Raw genomic sequence first — 22,942 nt, 5'->3', positions numbered from 1 at the left:
AGAGAACAGGGAAGACTCATTTTATAGGGTGCTTTCTTATTCTATTATATGGGAGAATGATGTTTCCACTCTCACTGAGAGTAAGGGCTTGTCTACGCTACCGCTTAAGTTGATGTAACTTACGTCATTAAGGTATGTGTAAAAGCCACCCTTTGAGTGACGTAAATCACATGGACTTATAGCAGTGTCACAGCTTCTGCCTCTCATTCAGGTGGAGTAATTATGCTGATGGGAGAATGCTTCGCCAGATGCACTACAGCAGCACAGCTACACCAATGCAGGTGCACCAATGTGCAGTAGTATAGACTAGCCATATGTAGCTTTTTCCTTTCAAATTTTCATTAGGAAGTCCTCTAAGAATAAAGAGTTCATGCTCTTTAATCCCACACAAAACAATTAAACTAAAATGATCTAATGTTAATCTAATGTCTGGTTGATTACAAAGCTTTTAATTTTTGAAGACTTCCTTCATTTTTTAAGACATTTATTGATGATTCTTATAGACAAACAATATAATGTACAAAATTCTAAATCAATCACTGAAAATTTTACAGCTGGATTCAATTTAAACAAACACATATTCCATTCACAGCACAGAAGTATTTCAATTGCAATAGTGAATAATTAATTACTGCATAGCAGCAACAAAACCAGAAACTACAAAAGGAAGGGCTAGAGAATTGAATGAGAGAAATAATTTTGTTCACACAAGCAGATACTACTCTTGGAAGACAAAGGAACTGAAACAATTACAACATTTGCTGCAAAAAGACAGGGAGTTCTTTAGAGATTTAAATTGTGGTGAATATATCCCTTCCCCCCAAAAAGTCACCACTGAAGTATTAAGCTGCACCAAACAAGAAATCAGACAGAACTGCAGAAACAGAATGACAAAATTTAGTCATAGGTTAAGAATGGGACTTTTTGTTTGTTTGTTTGTTTTTAGTGGGATGAGGAAGTGAATAAAGGTTTAAGGATTTGGGAAAGGAAAAAAAGAAAAAGAAAGAAGGAAGAAGGGATAGACCTACAGAGCACATCTAAATGTTTTTTTCTTCTTTGAGATTCTCACCCTTCCTGTTGACATTAACTAATGTTCACCCAACCTCTTATAGCTCTAATTATCAGTAACATTTAATATTAAAATTGTTTTACTGACAAGTTACTCTTGGAAAACCTGTTTTCCAGAGCATTAAACATGTGGCCCTCACACACAAGCTAGTCATGGCCTCCAGCAACACATGGGAGGGAGTAACAACTGGATTTTTAAACTGAACAGGACCAAAGATGAGAGGCCTTATGCACACATTATTTACCATCAATAGCTATGAATTTTACGTAAGGGTGATTTCAACTTCAGTGATTTCCTACTTCTCATGCAACATTTATTTTAAAGTTTGTCATCCCCCTTAACCTGAATAACTGTATAGCTCATACATTGCTTAATTTTCATGTAGACAGCCTCAAGATATTATTACACGAGGAGAGTCTAGCCCCTAATATACTCAATGAAAATTCCCTGTTACTTTAGTCTATGACGGTTTTAGGTAGGGTGGAACATGAGGAGAAAACGTTGTGTGGGTTTTAATAAGTTTTTCTTTTTTTCTTTAAGGGTGCTAATGCTCAACACTCAGCGAATGGCCAAAAGCGAAGGACCAGATTAATGGTTTAAGTGTAACAACAGCTACATGGAGATTGACATCACCTACCATTACAGAGCACTTCACCAGGTTTTCTTTCTGCTCAAAGTTGACATGACAGCCAGGTCTGACCAAGAATTCATCACCCTCTGTATACTGGATGGTTCATAGTGAGATAACAGGCATTCAGTCACTACAGTTACTACAGTGATTTCAGACAAAATTTGTGCTTAAGAGTTTGAACTTTCTTGCCTCCATGAATTGCTTACCTTAGACTCCTATGGCACTTTGTGCATAGTGGTAGTTTTACCTTTACCATTATTACACCATTGTGCAAAAGTTTCATGTTAACCACCATTTCTGAGATGGCTGCATTTCACTGATGGTGTACATATATAGTCTACAGATATAGATGGTTTAGATCTTTAAAGACAAAAAGTGCCATTGTGCATGTACACACACAAATAAAATAATCACAGGACAGTCACTAGCATGCTTTCTTTGTCCTTTGCAAAATTACCCAGCCATACACGTAAGATACAGAGGCATATTTATTTCTGTACACAAATGGATGGCCTCTCATCAGGTTCCAATATTTTGCAGGAATTTGATCTTCGAAAGGTCACATCCTAACCAATTTAGAGCCTCTTCATTTCAGAGTAGGATATAAATTCCAGGTAAAACTTCCAGATAGGATGATAAAGGAACTATGAAATAGGCAGTCTCCATACTACTCCTGAAAACCTGCCTGGACGTCAAATTCCAGTACTGAATTTTACATCACATATGCACTGTACCATGGACAGCTCAGACTCCTTCAGTTACAGGGCAACAGAACTGACTAGATTTGCAACTACAGCTATTATTCGCTGGGCTGGATTTGGACAGCAGCTAGGAAGCATAACTCTGGGCTTAGGGCCCATGGTGTCGCAGGGCCATTTGGAAATATGTTTGAGTAGGTCCCTACCAAATTCACGGTGCATTTTGGTCAATTTCACAGTCAGAGGATTTTAAAAATCATAAATTTCATTATTTCAGATATTTAAATCTGAAATGCGATGGCGGTGTAACTGTAGAGGTTGTGACCCAAAAGGGGATAGTGGCAGGGATTGCAAGATTTTTGTAGCTCGGAAGGCAGCTCCACCATCAGCAGCAGCACAGAAGTAAGGATGGCATAGCTACCCTTACTTCTGTGCTGCTGCCTTCAGAGCTGGGCCCTCGGCCAGCAGCCACCACTCTCTGACCACTGAAGGCAGTGCAGAAGTAAGGGTGGCAATAACACGACCCCCCTACAATAACCTTGCAACCCCTCTTTCAGTCAGGACCCCCAGTTTGAGAGACACTGGTTTTCCTGTGAAATCTGTATTGTATAGGGTAAAAGTACACACAAGATCACATTTCATGGTCCATGACATGTTTTTCACGGACGTGAACTTGACAGGGCCTTATAATGGGACACAGGGTTTGTACTAACTGCATTCATCATTAACTGACTGGATGAACCAAGGGACCCAGCCAGATGCTCTCATAAATTATTAGCTTAACAAATGCAACAAGCAGAATGAAGATGAGCTTGCTCATACAGCTGAAGCAGGATTGGAGCAAGTTCTGAAAGTTGTTCCCCGTACATATGATGGACTGCCAATACACACAGGCTTATTTTTATAGTCTCTCTTCCTCACTCCTCTTCCCTTCAAGCTTTAAATTAAGATTTTCCCCACAATACACGTACAGGTTTTCTATTAGCATTAACGGAAATACGTGGGTGCAAGGAATGAAGACTTTACCCTGTAATCTTTAAGGACAGATTTTTTGATGGGAGGGTTTATGCTATGTTAAATATATTTTTAAAAATACATTATTTAATTTGTATGAAGAGGCATATTAATCTGAAGAGAGCAATTATTCAACTGACATTAAAAGGAGAACAATGTTTGAAATTAACACCTAATTAAAAAAAGGATTTGTGAGAGTCAGAAAGCCATTGTCTCAACCAACAAAAATGAGTAACAAGTCTGAAACAGTATCTTTTTCACATGCAAGTGCCTTCTTCAGTAATGAATGAAAACAAAAATTAAGATAAGAAAAACAATGTTTTAAAATTATTTGTTCAATGGAGAAAACACAGAGCAAGTGTGTAGGCTGAATCTGCACAACGAAGTTGTAAATGAAACAAACTGCAAGACTATGGCCAGATCCACAAATATTAAGCAGACTGAAACAAAACCAGAATTTTCTATAAATGTCTCTTTTTGGATTATTAATCTTTGATTCCAGATAGCAATAAAGAGGCCTTAATCTGAAGGGAGCTTTTACCCCCACATTAGGGTGACCAGATGTCCCAATTTGATAGGACAGTCCTGATACTTGGAGCCTATTACCCCCCACACCCTTCCCGATTTTTCACACTTGCTGTCTGGTCACTCTACCCCACATACGTCACTTACTGTGTCAGAACAACCACAGTCCATTCTACCTGATCACACCCAAAAGCAGCAGTCTTTTCCTGGATTCATGTCTTGATGACAAGCTGTTCAAACAGAGAGCACCTATCAAACCTAATATTATAATCTGCTGCTTTTTTTCTTCTAGTATACACTGCTATCCATCAGAAGAAATAATTAATAGGTTTCTTATGTATGAAAGCGTCATCTTGTCAGTTCAGTGCCAGGTTTGCATAGCTCATATCAGCTACTCATTGATGCCATGCATGCTCACTGTCCCGAGATATGACAAAACACTACACCCTTCGGGATTTTTTTTCTCCTGTTCAAAAACAGCATTTCACATCTGTGTCTGACAGAAGCATTAGAAGCACAGAGGAGCAGACCCTTCATCATCCCTTATAAATGTGAGGCTGAAGCATGGGTGAAAAGTTAAGACAAAACCTGAAGTCCACTGATCTTGTATTATTGTTTTTCAAAGCAACATACAATGTGGAAGCTACTGAATTTATAGGAAAACAAGAACTTTTCACTGTTGGAATCATCTACAGAAAACAGATGGGATTTACTGGATGCTAAAGCTTTTAATCAATTTTTAATAAGTACTGAATACCTGAGTTATCTGGGGTACGTTCCTCTGCCTCTATTGTTTGAAGAGATGTGAAGTTCAGAGCTCCCTTTCTGGCAACTTGAAAGAACAGAATAACCTAAAATGCTGCATATAGAATCCAATCAAGTATTCAGGATGTCTGAGAATAAATTAGAAACAACCACTATCACAAAACAAAGCAGCAGCAACGAATAAAGATGCTGTGGAGAAAGAAATCACAAGACACGGGAGAAGAATGCACTTAAATAGAAAAGCTTCCTACCTAGTGAGTGTCTTTCCATATATTCAGACAGACCACAGAAAAATAAGCTTCAATCAATGAGATTCAATCAAATATCTCCAGGTAAGTTTTTATTTCATATACTACTTTACACCTTTGCTTTACAATAATATTACCATGATTTTACAGACAATAAATCAGTATTTTCAGTTAAGTATAACCTTTACACTGATACGTTCAAACCTTCTCAGGTAAATATTTTGCCCCGTTAAATTTCCTGCACTGTACAAATACCTGATCTCTTTTGCATAATTATTTTTTCCAAATAATCTTATTAATGTCCTTCTCTGTGTTTGTCCTGGAATTGTTTACTAAGATTTAAATCCTTCACATTGCTTTTTATTTAATAGTTAGGAAAATATATGCAAAGAACACATTCATAAGCCATGCTTCTGTTACTATTTGCAAAACAGATTTTCTGTACTTCATTATCTAAGTCAATCTACTAAAGCAAAGAGCATTTTACACAATGGTGGCATCAAATTTTAAAAGATATTTTATTACAGGAAAATAAATCCCCATTTACAAAAATAGTATCTCAACTAAATCTGGTAGTGTCAGTTCCAGCCTTTCATAAAAGGCAAACTATAGTACAATGAGGTAATAGCACGGTGTTAATAGCAAAAAGGTATAATGTATATATTTACAATACAATGGTTGAACACAAGGGGCTCAGAGCTACAGGGGAAAAAAAAAAACAAAAAAACAAACATCTTGTACCTAAATTGCTTTAACTCAGATCACAACTGTATAAGCCAAAGGGTGTGGGTAGCCATAGCACACAATTGAAATTGTCATTGGTCCAACTTAAAAATATCCTGTGAATCACTTCACACTGAGAGATTCTATCATCTGACAGGGTTTGAAAAATAAAATATACCCAACATCTACTAGTCCAAACACTAAGCTTACTAGCCATAATGAAGGATACCAATGCTGCCACATGAACAAAGTCACATCCCCGGAATTTAAAAACAATAAAACAGTTGTGTGCTATATATATACACACTATATTTTACTGGAACATTGTTAGTCATTTTTCTATTTAATATGTCTTTTAAAATGTACCTAACTACAGATATCTTATTGTTATTCTACCCTCTGTTCCTCACTGGTTTCAACATACTTTTCTTTCCTAGAAGAGAGAATGTCTGTTTTCTTGCATTGCTTTTAATATATGTTTCTTCTATTCCTTCTCTCCCTGTTTGTATTTCTCTCATCCTTTCCTCCACGGCCCCCTCAGTATGTGGGCTCTCCTTTCTTCTTCCTGCTCTTTTCTATCTTATTCAAATAATTTCTCCCCTTCTCTTGCCTGTTCCTCTACCCATCAAACATAAAACAACCATCCATCCACCCAATCATAGAAACTTCAACTCACATACATAAAAGGACTTGGAAATTCTGCCAAACACCTAATTGCCAGAAGACTAAACCTACTAGCCAAAGACTGATACAATGAAGTGCCAAAAATATGTGGGTTCCCACTATACAGAGACAACTGTCAAGTGAGAAGCCAACCCCGTTGGAATTCCTACCAGGGAGCTGAGCCTGAAGCCTGCTTGGGGGATTCATCTTTCATGTCACCCTCTAGCTAGCGGGTGTCTTATAAATTTGAAGCTCCTCCCACTCTATTTGTTCTTTTACCCCCAGCATCCCAGAGTATCCTGGCTGCTTACAGCAGGTGGAGATTTGTATTACTCTATCCCTCTTCTGGTGTCCTGGCTGCCTTGGCAGGTATGGAGGGTTTCAACAGAACCATACTGCTACTGTACTCTTCCCTCAGCCTTCTTGCTGCTGCTGGGGGTATTGGCACTACTTTACCTCTCTCCCAATTTCTGCCCTCTTCCCTAATGAATAGCTCCAGATGCTACTTCTGCTGCTTAGAAAAGCTTTGAGCAATAGAAGAAGTGAAATTGACCTAATTGCTGGTTTTCATAGCACATATTCAGAATCCTGAGACAGCAGTAACACTGACAAAGACTGCTGCAGCTTGGTAAAACTCTGAGAAACAGCAGATGCAATGTAGCTATTTGTCCACAGATTCTGGAAGACAGTGATGCACTGTTAACATTTGAAAGGCTTTCTTTACAGTCAAAGGGCTAGAAACATTTTGTATTTTGGATGTTATTGTTCTTGTTGTTTAAATTAAAGTTCTCATTCTGCAGAAGCTGACGGTTCTTGCCCCAGAAAGTTTACTACTAAACATGAGCAAGTGGGCATGTAATTATTTTTAAGCCCTGCATATAGTACTCATGTTTAAAAAGAAAAAAAAATAGTTTATGAGCAACCAAACCCTCCTTGTAGAAAAGGAAGCCTACTTCTGAAAACTTAAAAATAGCCAATTTTAGATTTCTATGTAGCTTCCAAAATTCTATGCAAAAATTCCCCCTTTAGAGACCTTTGAATGCAGTCTTACATATCTAAGCTTCTCATGTTCTTTGACTTAGAAAATATGGAAAGTGTAAAAGCAGACTATAAAGTCAGATGTAATGTACCTGTATAAATTTATTTAAAGAACAGACAGACATTTCAGAAATTATTTATTCACACAACCTAAAATAATTTTCATTTTAAATCACCAAACAGCAGTAATTTTTCATTTCATTGGATTATTCCTCTTTAAAATTTTAATTATGATACTGAATTGCTGAAGCCTCTCTCTCATCTCCAGAGACACCAGAAATAAACTTGCATGTCATTCAACTAATGCATTTGAATTGTTAACGATCCACTATCAAGTTTCAGTATAAAAAGAGTAAGGCCATGAGAAGCAAACACAACCTTCTCTTGAAAAAACAACTGTGATTTGTTTTCTGAGTTACTATGATAGAGTATCTAAACTGAAAGCAATGCGTTAACAATATAATAATATTTTGCACTTCTAGAATGCCCTTTATCCAAGAATCACAAAACACTTTACAGACCAGTAGATCTCAAAATTTCCTTTGTGCAGTAGTTAAGTATTATATCAATTTTAGACTGAGAGCAGCTAAGTGGTTGGCCCAAGGTCACTTAGTAAGCCTGTGGCAGAGGCAGGAACAGAACTCAGCAGCATTGCCATCCAATCCTGTGCTCTAATTACTAGCCATATATGTGCATTTAACCTTGAATTATATAGTCCAATACAGAGAGATTTTCCATAACATATCCATTTCCCCCCTGGCCACTTAAATACATTTATTTCTACAGAGAGAGTTATTGTAATGAGGTAACTAGTGCTCAGGCACTATGATAACAATTTGCACTCTAGATGTACATTGTCAGAAAAAGCACTAATAGAGTTGGTTGAAATCCGTAAAAAAGGTCCCCTCTCCTCCCTCGCCCCCCAAAACGTGAACATTTTTTGTAGGGAATCATGCAAAAATGGAGGGGAAAAAGCCCTTGCATATAAAGTTGCAAGACGTAAGAGAAGTCAGGGTCATCTTCCTAGAGACCTTATGGCACAGATGAATGAACAAAAACATGGAAGCCTAAAATCCTGAATTCTATTCTTACCTCTGCTACTTCTTTTATTGACTGAAACTGCACTTACTTTGCACTCTGTAAACATTATTTTTACCAGGCCTCACACCTATTACTATGAGGTAGGGAAATATTTTGCCAATCTAAGAGATATCCTCGGTTTCCCTATCAGAGGGTCAAACAGGAAATCACAGACATAATAAGGATTAGAACCCCAGTTATTAAGAAGGTCACAATGACACCCTGAAAATCACTTAATCTCTCTTTCAATTTCCCCATATGCAAAACAGGATAATAATACATATCTATCCACATACTTAGGGCCCTACCAAATTGACAGTGCATTTTTGTCAATTTCACAGTCAGAGGATTTTAAAAATCATAAAATGTCATGATTTCATATATTTAAATCTGAAATGTGATGGTGGTGTAACTGTTGGGTTTGTGACCCAAAAGGGGGTAGTGGCAGGGGTCATAAGGTTTTTGTAGGGGGGGGGTCATGGTATTGCCACATTTACTTCTGCGCTGCTGCTGGCGGTGGCCCTATCTTCAGAGCTGAGTGGCCAGAGAGCAGCAGCTGCTGGCCGGGAGCCCAGCTCGGAAGGCAGCACGACTGGCAGCAGCAGCACAGAAGTAAGGATGGCATGGTATGCTATTGTTACCCTTACTTCTGTGCTGCTGCCTTCAGAGCTGGGCCCTCGGTCAGCAGCCACCACTCTCTGACCACTGAAGACAGTGCAGAAATAAGGGTGGCAATAACACAATCCCCGTACAATAACCTTGGACCCCCCCCCCTGCAACCCCTTTTTGAGTCGGGACCCTCAGTTTGAGAAATGCTGGTTTCCCCTGTGAAATATGTATAAAAGTACACACAAGACTAGATTTCACGGTCCATGACGCGTTTTTCACGGCTGTGAATTTGGCAGGGTGCTACACATACTTGTCAGTGTACTTTTAAAACATTTTTATTTTCCTTTTGCCTCTGGCAAATATCATTACCACCATTTTACAAAGGAGTCACAAATGTTAAATCATTGCTCTAGGGCACATTGTAGTCTCGTGGATTAGGCATGAACTGGAAATCAGAAAACCTGGGTTATAATCCCAGGGCCGGTGCAACCATTTAGGTGACCGAGGCGGTCGCCTAGGGCACTAGGATTTGGGGGGCTCCATTTTCTTCGGCAGCGACCGTGGCAGCCGGATCTTCAGCCACCCCAGTTGCTGCCGGCACTTAGGCGGAGGGAGCTGGGGCAGGGGAGTGCAGGGGGGGGGCCGCCTGCAGCAAGTAAGGGGGGAGGGCAGCATGCAGGGGAACTCCCCGCCCCAGCTCACCCCTGCCCCGCCTCCTCCCCAAGCACACAATGGCTGCCTCACTTCTCCTGCCTCCCAGGCTTGTGGTGCCTAAGCTGACTGGCGCCGCAAGCCTGGGAAGTGGGAGAAGTAAAGCAGCCACAGCTTGCTCGGGGTGCTCGTGCCCGGAGCAGGAGTGAGCTGGGGCGGGGGTGGGTGCCTCAGGGCGGGGGGGAGGGGGGGTGGGGAGCTGCAGCAAGGAGGCGCCTCAGGGCGGAGGGGGGGAGCTGCCGTGGGGGGGGAGCCTCAGGGCAGGGGCGCGGGGGAGGGGAGGGTGCAAGGTGGAAGTTTCGCCTAGGGCACGAAACATCCTTGCACCGGCCCTGTATAATCCTGATTTCAAAACTGTCACTTTGAGCAAGGCACTTACCCACTCTGAGCCTCAAATTCCCTGTCTGTCAAATATGGAACAATGTTACTTGCCTATTTCACAGGGAGGTCGTTGGTCATAATTATTCTCCTTCCACCAGAGTTTGACATCAATATAACGCTAACTGGAACAGAATGTCAGGAGGATCTTTCCATTCCAACAGTAACTCTGAATGATGTTAAATAGCAGTTACTAAAGTTAGACATTTTTAAATCAGCAGGTCCAGATGAAATAACTTGCACCCAAGATGTTTAAAAGAACTGGCTCAGGAGCAATCCGGACCCTTAATGTTTATTTTCAATAAATCTTGGAACACTGGGGAACTTCCAGAGGACAGGAAGGAGCTAGTATTGTTTCAGTATTTAAAAAGGGTAAATGAGATCACCCAGCTAGTTACAGGTCTTCCAGCCTGACATCAATTGCAGGGAAAAGAGTGGAATGGCTAACATTAAACTCAATTAATAAAGAATTAAATGAGGGTAATATAATGAATGCCCTTCAACCATGGGTTTATGGAAAATAGATTTTGTCAAACTAACTTGATTTTTTTTCATAAGATTATAAATTTGGTTGATAAAGGTAATAGTGCAAGTCATAAACAGACTTCTGTAAGGCATCTGACAGGGTACCAGATGACATTTTGATTAAAAAAATAGAATGATTACAAAATCCACACAGCACATATAAAATGGATTAAAACCTGGATAATGGATAGATCTCAAAATATAATTGTAACTGGAGAATCATCATTGTGTTTCTAGAGGAGTCCCACAGGGATCCATTCATAACCGTATGCGATATAATAGTTTTATCAATGACCTGCAAGAAAAGATAAGACATTACTGATCAAGTTTGCATATGTATAAACAAGTGAATATTGATAGGAGCAGAGAGATTATTTTACCTCTCTTTTGGGCACTAGTATGACCACTACTGGAGTAGTGAATCCAGTTCTGGTGTCCACAATTCAAGAAGGATGTTAAAAAACTGGAGGAGGTTTAGAGAAGAGGATTGAAGGGTTGGAAATCATGCCTTACAGTGAAAAAGTCAAGGCGCTCAATCTATCTTGATTATGATAGAGAAGGTTAAGATGTGACTTGATTTCAGTGTATAAAACACTTACAGGGAACAGAAATTTGATAATAGAGGGCTCTTCAATCTAGCAGACAAAGGTATGGCAACATCCAGTGTCTGGGAGTTTAAGCTAGACACATTTAGACTAGAAATAAGATACAGATTTTTAACAGTGAGAGTAATTAACCATTAGAACAACTTGCTACGGCTTGTGGTAGATGTTTTTCTAAAAGATATGCTCTAGTTCAAACAGTAATTATTTCAGGGAAGTCCTATGCCCTGTGTTGTCAGGAAGTCAAACTAGGCAGTCACAATGGTTCCCTTTGTCTTTATAATCTATGGACCATTTTAATTTTATTGACTTCATTAAAGTTATTCTTGGTGTACACCATGTAACTGAGAGGAGAATCTGGCCAACTGTTTGTGGAATACTATAATATGTCCAAAGTATTATTAAAACCTGTCAGGATTTGAGATAGGAATAGAAGCTAGGTTGTTCTGGGCTCTCACGCTTGTGACACTGGTACCTGCTCAAATTTGCCCTACTCCTCCTGATGGAAATACTATACTTTTAACAAAATTGACACTATTTCACAGAAGTTTTGCCAACTTACAGTGCAGCCATTGCATCCAAAAAACCTGGTTGCTATGAATACTTCACCAGATCTAACAAACAACATAAATGAATGAAATTTTAAAAAAAAAATCTGTTGCAAGAGTACAACAACGCTTATGGATTTAGTCATGCCATGTTATCAGGATTAAAATAAAAAATGGTAAGACTCTAGGGGGAAAATCAGTTTCTAAAATGCCTATACTCAATCCCCTTAGTAAGGAGTTCAACAACTGCTTTACCCGTGGTCATGTAAATTATATAAATCATCCTTGCTGTCATTCTGTGGACATCACCTTTCCTTGATTGACAGTGTGGAAGTATTCTACCATTGCCACCAAAACATCTCGTCCATGTTAAATTCACCCTGTTTAACTTATTATGATTTTCTTTCATAATTAAATGAAGCCTTTTCACCGTAGAAACAACATTTGCAGCAGTAACTGTTCAATGCCACAGTAATGCAGTTTCCAAAAAACATATTAGAGCATCTTTCTATTATAGTTTGTTCAACCAGTTGCATTTGTGGTAGAGCAAATACTAATCTCATTAATTATTGCTGGATGCATTAGTTTTCAATTTAGAATTATAATCTTGGAAATTGACAGTAGCGTGGAATTAACTGGCTTCACGAAAACAGAATTTGGAATGATTTTAAGTATTTAGAAACAAATTATTTTCCTGGAGCCTCCTTCATCATATTGAGGCATTCAACAATTATGAGGTGAAAGTCATTGTGCGTCTACATAGCTGTTATTCACTGGCTATTTTTTAGACTAAAAATGCCCCTCATGGATATTTGCGTATTTTTAGTTTATGATAAATTACAGAATATAAATTCTCATGCTTCTCATTACTGAACAAATTTTTCAACATTGCTAGGAGATTTATAGCTCGTATACACTCTTGTATACAGTCTTTACAATCATTGCAGCAGAAGGAAGAAGTAGTACATTAAAATACTTACAAGTAGAAAGGTTTGGGAAAAGGCAAACCCAACATTTGTTAAGGAACTCTCTATTATTAACAACATGAACAACAAAAAAGAAAACTATCAAAAATAAAATTAACAAATACAAGCAAGTTATTGAATACTGCACACACTACACATAAACAGCCACATTTTCTTACAAAGAGAAAACACAATCCAATCAAGCCCTTTTGATATCGTTAAATATTTTGCCTTTAGTCAAGTTTTATTCTAATGCTTTCAGGTTATATTTTCACAAGCTAATTTAGCTAACTCATATTTGTGGATAATCTTCCTCTAAGTGACTAGCTTGTTCTTCCTCCTCCAACAGTAGATATTTGCTACTTCCTCTTTCTCTCCCTTGCCTTCTTGTTCACATTCTCTCATGCCTACACAGATTCAGCAAAAGTAGGATGGTGTGTATCGGATGGAGAAAATAGGAGGTGGGAAAGCAAATGAGTGAAGGAGAGAAGGTGAAAATTAATGTGGGACTATGGAATGAATGATAAGAGAAAGACAGTGTGAATGAAGGGATAGAGGGAGTTAAGGGTGTTAACAGAAGAGAGGAAAGTAGTGGAAGCTGGAGAGGCTGCATTCATAAATCTTGTTTACAGTAGGAAAATTTGTTGTTGCTAATACCTGTTGTCAGCAACCAGTTCAGCCTCACATAGTTTAGCTGCAAATAGAGATTAGGACAAATAGTGTTCAGCACCATTTCAGAAATAGGTTTTACCAACATTTCTGAAATAGTGCTGAACATGTTTTTTCCCAGTATGTACAGGAAGTCAAACTGTATTCAGCAATGTTTTCTGACACCCGCAGTGAGCAACAGGTCATTTTCCTAGCATAAAAAAGGCTATAGCTATTAAACTGGGCTTTGACAGTCATTAGTTCCATACATAGGGGCTAAGACAAAAGAGAACACTGATCAGAGTACCATTGTGAGAGATACTGTACAAGCACACAGAAAATATGGTCCCTGTCCAAGAAGCTTACAAACTATCTTGAAGACCTAAGGAATAGTTCAGTAGTGAGATAAGTTTGTTTCTTACTGGATTTCACTTGTTGACCCTGCCTCAACAGTACTGGCCATTTCTACTACAGTTAATATGCTTAAAAAAAATCAGCATACAAATTATTTTTAACTTGATATATTCCACGCAAATACTGCTTTGATATAATACCATGACTGTGACTTACACTCTCAAACATCAGGAAATTCGATTTTAAGCTTAAGGGCTTCCTTTAACTCTTCTGCATACATTACAATAAACCCACAGGTGAAATCCTGACTCATTGAAGTTAACAGGAGTAGACCTCAGTAGGCACGAAAGATTTCACCAAGGATGTTCCACTGCATGATCACAAAATGCAGAAAATGCCATATACGAAGGACACATCAGACAAACTACAGGGTTTTATCATCAAACTTGCCTGGATTTTCTCTTCTGGGTGTAACTTTCATTGCACTAGAGAAGTTTACTTTAAAGGGCTTAAAATTCAGAAATGATTTTACTACTCATCAGACAGAGAAATACAATATATTATCTGATATTTCTTAGCAATTGATGGAAAATGCTGGGAGGCCAAAGTTGTCTTAAAGCACAGATGCAACACAAGTGACTACAAAGGTTCATTCTATCAAACATCCTTTGCATTTAACTTGGCGTATTGTTCTTATCAGGAAACAATGCTATTCCAAATCCTGTGACTATAACTGGTGAGGTCTTCTAAATGTTTCATAAATAATTAAAACATATGTTAATAGCTCAAACAACGGGTCAGACTCTGCAAACCTCAGTGATATGAATAGTTCCAATGACTTCAATGGGATTACTGATGTAAATAAGGGTTACTTGCATAAAAGAGGGTTGTAAGATTATTTTTATTATGTATTTTATAATATGCCTTTGGACACTGATCATCTAAAACTACAATCTGATTTGCTGACACTAACTTGTGGAGAATGAAAACCAAAACAACATAATCAGACATATATACTTGAAAATCTTACTTTTAACATCCATCAATGCCTTTGCATGTCTGCTTTATTTCAAACTATTTTTAAAATTTAAGGAAAATCAAAGGATCTTTGTTACTTTACTATGCTGTTTGCTTTTAATAAGATGTGTAAATTCGATAAAAGTGCATGGCAAGGGCAACAAAATATCTATAAAGAATGAACGTACTTTATGTTACTTTAAAAATGTAGTATCACTGAAGAGTTCTTAAAACCTATATTTTCAAAAGGGAAAGGATCAAGAGAGTTTATAATCCAGAGCAGAAGGGTTATGCAAATTTAAATTAATTATTTTCAAAAACAATAACTCAAAAACATCTGCTACTTCTGCATATTAAAGACTTCCAGAGAAAAAGAGAAAAACAAACATCTAGTAAAAAATGTTCTCTGAACTGAACAAAGAATCAAAAGACCTGCAAGGGTGTGAAATCACACAGTCAAATCTGTGAGGTTATTTTAAAGAAACAGAAAAAGATTTTAGAGTCATTGTGGATAGTTCTCTGAAAACATCCACTCAATGTCAGTGGCAGTCAAAAAAGTTAACAGAATGTTGGGAATCATTAAAAAAGGGATAGATAATAACAAAGAAAATATCATGTTGCCTCTATATAAATCCATGGTGTGCCCCCATCTTGAATATTACCTGCCAATGTAGTCACCCCATCTCAAAAAAGATATATTGAAATTGGAAAAGGTTCAGAAAAGGGCAACAAAAATGATTAGGAGTATGAAACAGCTTCCATATGAAAAGAGATTAATAAAACTGGGACTTTTCAGCTTGGGAAAGAGACAACAAATGAGGGATATGGTAGAGGTCTATAAAATCATGACTGCTGTTGAGAAAGTAAATAAGGAAGTGTTATGTATTCCTTCTCACAACACAAGATCGAGGGGTCACTGAATGAAATTAATAGGCAGCAGGTTTAGAACAAACAAAAGGAATTATTTCTTCACACAACGCACAGTCAACCTGTGGAACTCTTGCCAGAGGATGTTGTGAAGGCCAACATAATAGGATTCAAAAAAGAATTATGTAAATTCATGGGGGATAGATCCATTGATGACTATTAGCCAGGATGGGCAGGGATGATGTTGCTGGTTTCTGTTTGCCAGAAGCTGGGAATGGGTAACAGGGATGGATGACTTGATGATTACCTGTTCTGTTAACTCCCTCTGAAGTACTTGGCACTGGTCACTGTCAGAATACAGGATACTGGACTAGATGTACCTTTGGTCTGAACCAGCATGGCCATTCTTATGTTCTTAAAGCCTTGTACAAAAGTCCTAAAGCAAACCACCATCAGCTTCACCAGAATCATAATTAGTGGAGGCTGACTCGATGATAATAGGATAAAGAGCTTTTCACCTCTAGATTAGTGCTTCAAATCAAGTCCAGCTCAGTAATGACTACAGTCATCATCTGGTACAGTCTGATTGTCTAGGTCCAGTTCACAGGGCTAAGTGTCCACACCCTAAAGCCAGCAAAAACGGCACTACGTGACACCTTTTTTCAGACTAGAGATAGGGGAATTTATTGGCATGGAAACTGAACTGTTCTCTCTCACCTCCCACATCCAGTTTGTTCCTCTAGGAAAGGACTGAGGCACATTCTGTTCTTATTTTTATACCATACTCATCACAATGGTACCTGAATACCTTCCAAACATAGATTAAACAAAACGACTAGCACCTTGCACACGTGGCTCCTCTCCAACTTTTGACCCAAGGGGACTACTATGTGCATGGAACATTTGGGGACAAGAGGAATTTTCTCCCAAAAGAGATATGCTATGTGCTGCTATACTATACCAGAAGATCAGTTCAGAGAAGCATGCGTAGCATTTGAATGGAAAAGCAAAGACGTTGAGGTATTTCTCAGAGTAAATTCCCATGAAAGTCAGTTTCACAGCCTTGAGCCAGCTCCCAAAAAGATTCTGTCTCTTGCACAGATGAAATTTACTGTTGTAGCAGATTGTCTCATAGGAAAACTAGAATCATTGATAGGGGTTGAGGACCCAGAGGCTCTCTTTTAGTTATCCTGAACACAGGTCACATAGGAACTTGAAAATAAGGACCTACTCAAAATTTAAACACAATATTCTACAGGAAGACAGTGCAGGGAATGTGCTTATGCTAACCCATGCTTCTGCGCAAGCAAGTGGCTGCATTCTGTACCTGCTGTAGTTCTCAGCACTACATTATTGTATTCATTTCAGGGACAACATTATTGGTTTCACAATCCACATTATCTGCACTGAATTCAAGCCCACACAGACTGCATTGCTATAGACCAGACATGAAGGCACACATTAGTGAGGCCACGCTATAATCTTCAAGGATGGGACAGAGAGCCCCAGCCACTTGGAAAGGGTAAATGCATTGCTCATACATACTGCCATGTAAGAAATCCAAAAGAACTCTACATTTCAGATCGACTTGTGAAGTTGCAGATAGCAGTCTTTGAACAAAGGAGGCGCAATATGGTTGCAAGCTCTTAGAACTCTTTTCCTCTGACTACCAAGCATAACTTCCATCTAGCTAAGATTGAGCTTCAGCCATAACTACCTTCAATCTGTGATGATTTCAGCCAGCCAACTGGTTTAGTTCGTGTGTCAGTGGTGTTATTCAATATTGTGGAGTTCAGATACATGTGTAGCCTCTGCATATTGCTGACATTAGAATCCATCAAATCTCTCTGTATCTTCTAGTGGATGCATATAAAATGTGGCCACGACGGGGGAGAGGGCTGGGAGCGCACGACAGGACAGAGTCTAATAGAACTCCAGGAGAGAGGAGTGTGGTGGCAGAACTGCTGTTTCTCATCACCACCTCTCTTGGGGACCTCTCCTAAAAAGAGTCCATCCATTTCAGTACACTTCCTTGAACCTTTGCCACTTTTCTCAGGTGGGAAATCAGGAACTTGTGAGACTATGTCTGGAACGCTTCACACAATGCCTATGCTAAACCTTTCCTTGAGATAAACTAAAGACTTCTGTTTTCAGGACTCAGTCTGGCACATTTCCCTAGCATTAAATTTACTAATAAAAATCAAACCAATTTCTCTTCTATTACCACTGGGCTATTAGCTTCCAATAATACTTAACTTTTTGGCAGCTCAATTTTACCAGCATTTCCTCAGTGGAAAGCTAACCACGTGTCTCAGGTCCAAATGTCCTTACTATTGGCACCATCAATAATGACCTCTGGTTTCACAACATAAAAATCTCAGTTGTTACAATGTCATCTTTATGTCAAACAACTCCATCTTGATTTGGATTTCTTCTCCCTTAATTGCCTACACTTTGGGTATGTCTACACTACAAAATTATGTCAAATATATAGAGAAGTCGGTTTTTTAGAAATCGTTTTTATACAGTCGATTGTGTGTGTCCCCACACAAAATGCTCTAAGTGCATTAATTCGGCGGACTGCATCCACAGTATCAAGGCTAGCGTCGACTTCCAGAGCGTTGCACTGTGGGTAGCTGTGAGAAGATATCCCACAGTTCCCGCAGTCTCCACTGCCCATTGGGATTCTCAGTTGAGATCCCAATGCCTGATGGGGCTAAAACAGTGTCACGGGTGGTTCTGGGTACATATCGTCAGGCCCCTCTCCCTCCCTCCCTCTGTGAAAGCAAGGGCAGACAATTTTTCACACCTTTTTTCCTGTGTTACCTGAGCAGATGCCATACCACGGCAGGCATGGAGCCTGCTCAACTCATCGTCACCGTACGTCTACTGGGTGCTGGCAGACGTGGGACTGCATTGCTACACAGCAGCAGCTCATTGCTTTTTGGCAGCAGATGGTGCATTATGATTGGTAGCCATCATCGTCATATTCCTGGGTGCTCTTTTAGCTGACCTCTGTGAGGTCGGTTGGGGTGCTTGGGCAGACATGGGAGTGACTCAGCCAGGTCATTCCCCTCTTCTACCGAGCACCCAGGAGATGACGATGGCTAGCACTCGTACTACACCATCTTCTGGTGAGCAGCCAGGAGATGATGATGGCTAGCAATTGTAATGCAGCATCTTCTGCCGAGCACCCAGGAGATGACAATGGCTTGCAGTCGTACTGCACCATCTGCTGCCAGCCTAAGATGTAAAAGATAGATGGATCAAAACAAGAAATTGACCCAATTTGTTTTGTGAAATCAACGGCTTGCTAAACCCAGGGTTTTGAGTTCAATCCTTGAGGGAACCATTCTATATGACAGTTGTTTGTGTTTCTCCTTGATTCAAAGCCACCTCTTTTGTTGATTTTAATTCCCTATAAGCCAAGTCGTCAGTCGCCCCTCCCTCCATCAGAGCAATGGCAGACAATTGTTTTGCACAAAACCAGGTTGGAAGGCAACGGCAGTGTGGTGATAAGAGGGACATAGTCATAGACTTCTCACAAAGTACGGGCCGGGCAATGTGCCCTGGCAATGTGCCCATCATGCTGATGAGCTCTGCAAACACGCTGGCCAACCAGGAAATGAAATTCAAAAGTTCGCGGACCTCTTCCTGTCTACCTGGCCAGTGAATATGAGTTGAGAGCGTTGTCCTGAGCAGTCACAATGGAGCACTCTGGGATAGTTCCCGGAGGCCAATACCGTCTAATTGCATCGACACTATCCCAAATTCGACCCAGCAAGGCCAATTTCAGTGCTAATCCCCTCGTTGGAGGTGGAGTAAAGAAATTGATTTAAAGAGCCCTTTAAGTCAAAAAAAAAAGGGCTTCATCATATGGACAGGTCCAGGCTTAAATCGGGGTAATGCTGCTAAATTCGACCTAAAGTCGTAGTGTAGACCAGGCCTTTATAACTGCTTTACCTTAGGGTAACCCTAATGCAAATCTGCAGCACAGCTAAGTACAAGTACACCTCTACTCCAATATAACGCGGTCCACCTATGTTTGGCTAAAGCATCTTCCACTAATCCCCCGGGCCACTCTGGGACTGTGGGGCCCCCAAAAGTGCCCTCCCACAGCTCCTGCCCCCCCAGACCCTGGGAGGGGGGGAGAGCCCCTGACCACCCTTGAGACCCTCTGCCCCTTATCGAACCCCTCGGCCCCAGCCTGGCCCGGCACCCTTAACACGCTGCTCAGAGCGGCGTGTCAGAGCTTTGCCGCCTTGTATGCGAACCCAAGTTATATCGGGTCGCGTTATATCAAGGTAGCAGTCTACAGATATTCAGCAATAAAAGACAGCATGTCATGGTAAGCTTTCAACCAAGGCCTTCAAAAGAAGCAGTGAGAGGTGGAGGACAACATTATTGTTTTCACAATCCACATTAGCAACAGTGAATTCAGAAACATCACACTTTCATGTGCTGAGATGGTGAGTGTACACTGCCAAAGCAAGGTCATCTGATTCACATGCCAGTAACAGATGAAAATGAGCCAGAGTCAAACAAATCATATTTCCTTCCCACTTCCTTTTGTTATCAAACAAGCACTTCTATACAGAATCTCTTACTTTTAAAAAAAGTTTCTTTAGTCTAGTGTTGTCAACTCTCACAATTTAATTGCAAGTAATGCAATTATCTCCTGTACTGAGGCTTTACTGAATTTCCAGGAGGCGGGCAGGCCCATCTACTTGAGCCCATCTGCATCTAAAAGCCCCGCCCCCAGCCTTGCGGGAGAAGCCACTGGACCCAGGACCCAACTGAATTCAGGGGACAACTAAGGAATGACAGGGATGTGAGTGGGGGTCACAGGTTCAGAACAAGGGATCCAGAAGAGGACACCAAGCAGAGAACACCAGACAGCGCCCACTGCTCCTCAAAGCTGTCTAGGGAGCCAGCAGACGCTGCCCAGAGGAACTCTGCCCGGATGCATGAGATCAGAGAGCAACGGACATAGGCTCCATAGTCACAGAGCACCCCCTTCTCCAGCATCCTCCTCCTGGTATTGTAGATAGCCATTTTGGCCAGGGCCAGGAGGAGGCTGATGTCTCAGGGTGTGCAAATATACGTAAGTGTGGGGAAAAATGCAGACAGAACCTCAACAGGAGATTCTGGAGGAGCCGTAATAGGGGCTGCATACTGGTGCATTCTAGATAGGTGTGCGCCAGGTTCTTCCTCATGCTGCTAAAGGGGCAGGCACAGGGGATGGGGGTGAACCACGCCAGGTACACGCCCGTGCTCACGGTTCCATGAAGGACCTGCCAACTGATAGCCCCGGTTGCCCGTGGGACCAGAGTGGAATAGAGGCTGGCACACTGGGGTTCCTCACTCTCTACAGATAATAGCTAGACCCACCACTTGGTATCACGAAGCGACATGTGTATGAGGAAGTGAAACGTGGAGCATGAGCATGTAAAGTTGTTCCCTTGGCGTGGTTTGGAAGCGAACCAGCTGCAGGGCATGCAGCCAGTTCGCGTTATGAGGGAGGTGAACCCGGGAGGGGAAGGGGGCTCACGGGAAAAGGGCATCTGGGAAAAGCCATTTATTTACAGTTTACTCCTTTAAACGCACGGAAGAAGTCAGGTTTCAACCAAACCTCCTACTGCTAATACTCGGCCATCATTCATAAATATTAGGAGTAAAATGGTAAGGTGGAGGTTGTTTTTTATTGGGGCCTGTAAGGGTATATCTACATTGCAATTAAAAACATGCAAGTGGCCCGTGCCAGCTGACTCAGGCTAAGGGGATGTTTATGTGCAGTGTAAACATTCGGGCTTAGGCTGAAGCCTGGGTGTTTGGACCCCGCATGGTGGAAGTATCCCAGGGCTCGGGCTGCAGCCTGAGCCCAAATGTCTACACTGCACTTAAACAGCCCCTTAGCCTAAGCCCAAGTCAGCTGGAATGGATCAGCTGCGGATGCCTAATTGCAGTGTAGATATACCGTTAAAGATGGGACCACAGTGGGCTCAGTTTCTAACCTGACGAAAAAAATCAATGTGATACAGGAAAAGCATGTATTATAAGATAGACGTTACAAAGAAAAACATTAAAAACAGAGAGGCAAAACCAGAGATAATGTGTATTTATGTTATTACAGATAAAGTACCCTAATTGCATCAGCACATTAGACATATAAAAGACAAGGTCCCTGCTTTGAAAAGCTTGCATTCCAATTCAGATAATTACAAAAAAAGATGAAAGTGGAAAAATGGCTCAGTATCAGAAAGCTAACTAAATAGAAGCAGTGGGTTTTAAGGAGAGATTTGAAAGAGAGGAAAATCAATTGAAACACAGAGGGTGTGTGATCCAAGGTCAACATGAAAAAATACAAAGTTCAGAATATAAAAGAGAAAGAAGAGGGAATTCAAGGACAGGAGCTAAGAAGAAAATAAGGAGGAAATGGGAATATAGGAGAAAATGACACCGAAGATGTCGGTGGGACAGACATGGGAAGAGCTTTGAAAATGAATACTAGAATTTTGAACCTGTTTCAGAAAAAGGATAAAAGACAAGCTGACAGATGAAACAGAGTCAGAGCAACAGAAGATGAAGATGGGTTGGGTGGGGTAAACAGTCAGAGGCAGAAAGGACAGGAGGGGCAGGCAACACTAGTCAAGATGTGAGATGACCAAGGCGTGGACCACAATTTTAATCTCTGAGAAAAGGATTGGATTTTGAGATATTGTAAAAGGAAGAAGAGACAGAACCTAATGAGAGAAGTGGAGAACAAAGAAGTCAAAGGTTGTATCAGGGTTTCAAGTCAGGGTGAATGAAGGAACAGGAGCGGTCAAGAGTAAAAAGGAACTGAGGAGGAGAGATTTTAGGAGGAAAGATAAATAGCTCTACTTTTAATATCTTTGAATTGTGATTCCACACCAGTTTACACCAATGTAATTCTGCTGAATTCAGTGGAGTTACTCCCGATTTACCTCAGTGTGAGATCAGAATCAGGCCCACTGAGACCCTGAAACAATGCCACAATATTCAATGAAAAACATATTCGTGACAGAATCTTCAAAAGGGAAAAAAAATTCAGAAAGTGTGACGCATAAGTGCTTTCAGAGACAGATATGGGGTGTTTGGGGCCCAGGGCCAGAGTAAGCGGGGGCCGCTCCACATCCATTCCACCTTTTCTTCCCCCACCCTCCACCCCAGTGCTCCTGACAGGGAGCTGGGTCAGGGTGTGAGGGCTTGTCCTGCCTGCCCTGCCTGCAGGAATGCCAAGTGG

At 40.5% G+C, this 22,942-nt stretch overlaps 2 protein-coding genes across 4 annotated transcripts in view; one reads left to right on the top strand and one right to left on the bottom strand.

The window, feature by feature from the left end:
* AVEN (apoptosis and caspase activation inhibitor) overlaps window positions 1–22,942 on the bottom strand; it is a 196,146-nt gene that overhangs the window by 118,026 nt on the left and 55,178 nt on the right. The window lies entirely within an intron of this gene.
* Window positions 4,327–22,942, top strand: part of CHRM5 (cholinergic receptor muscarinic 5) — an 82,604-nt gene continuing 63,988 nt past the window's right edge. For both annotated transcript variants that reach the window (XM_050954836.1, XM_050954835.1), the window contains exon 1: window positions 4,327–5,034. The gene's annotated coding sequence lies outside the window, so the exon portion shown is untranslated. The remainder of the gene's footprint in view (window positions 5,035–22,942) is intronic.

The sequence above is a fragment of the Gopherus flavomarginatus genome, chromosome 5, assembly GCF_025201925.1.
Source record: "Gopherus flavomarginatus isolate rGopFla2 chromosome 5, rGopFla2.mat.asm, whole genome shotgun sequence".
Taxonomy (NCBI): Eukaryota; Metazoa; Chordata; order Testudines; family Testudinidae; genus Gopherus; species Gopherus flavomarginatus.
This window is presented reverse-complemented; position numbering and strand designations above follow the sequence as displayed.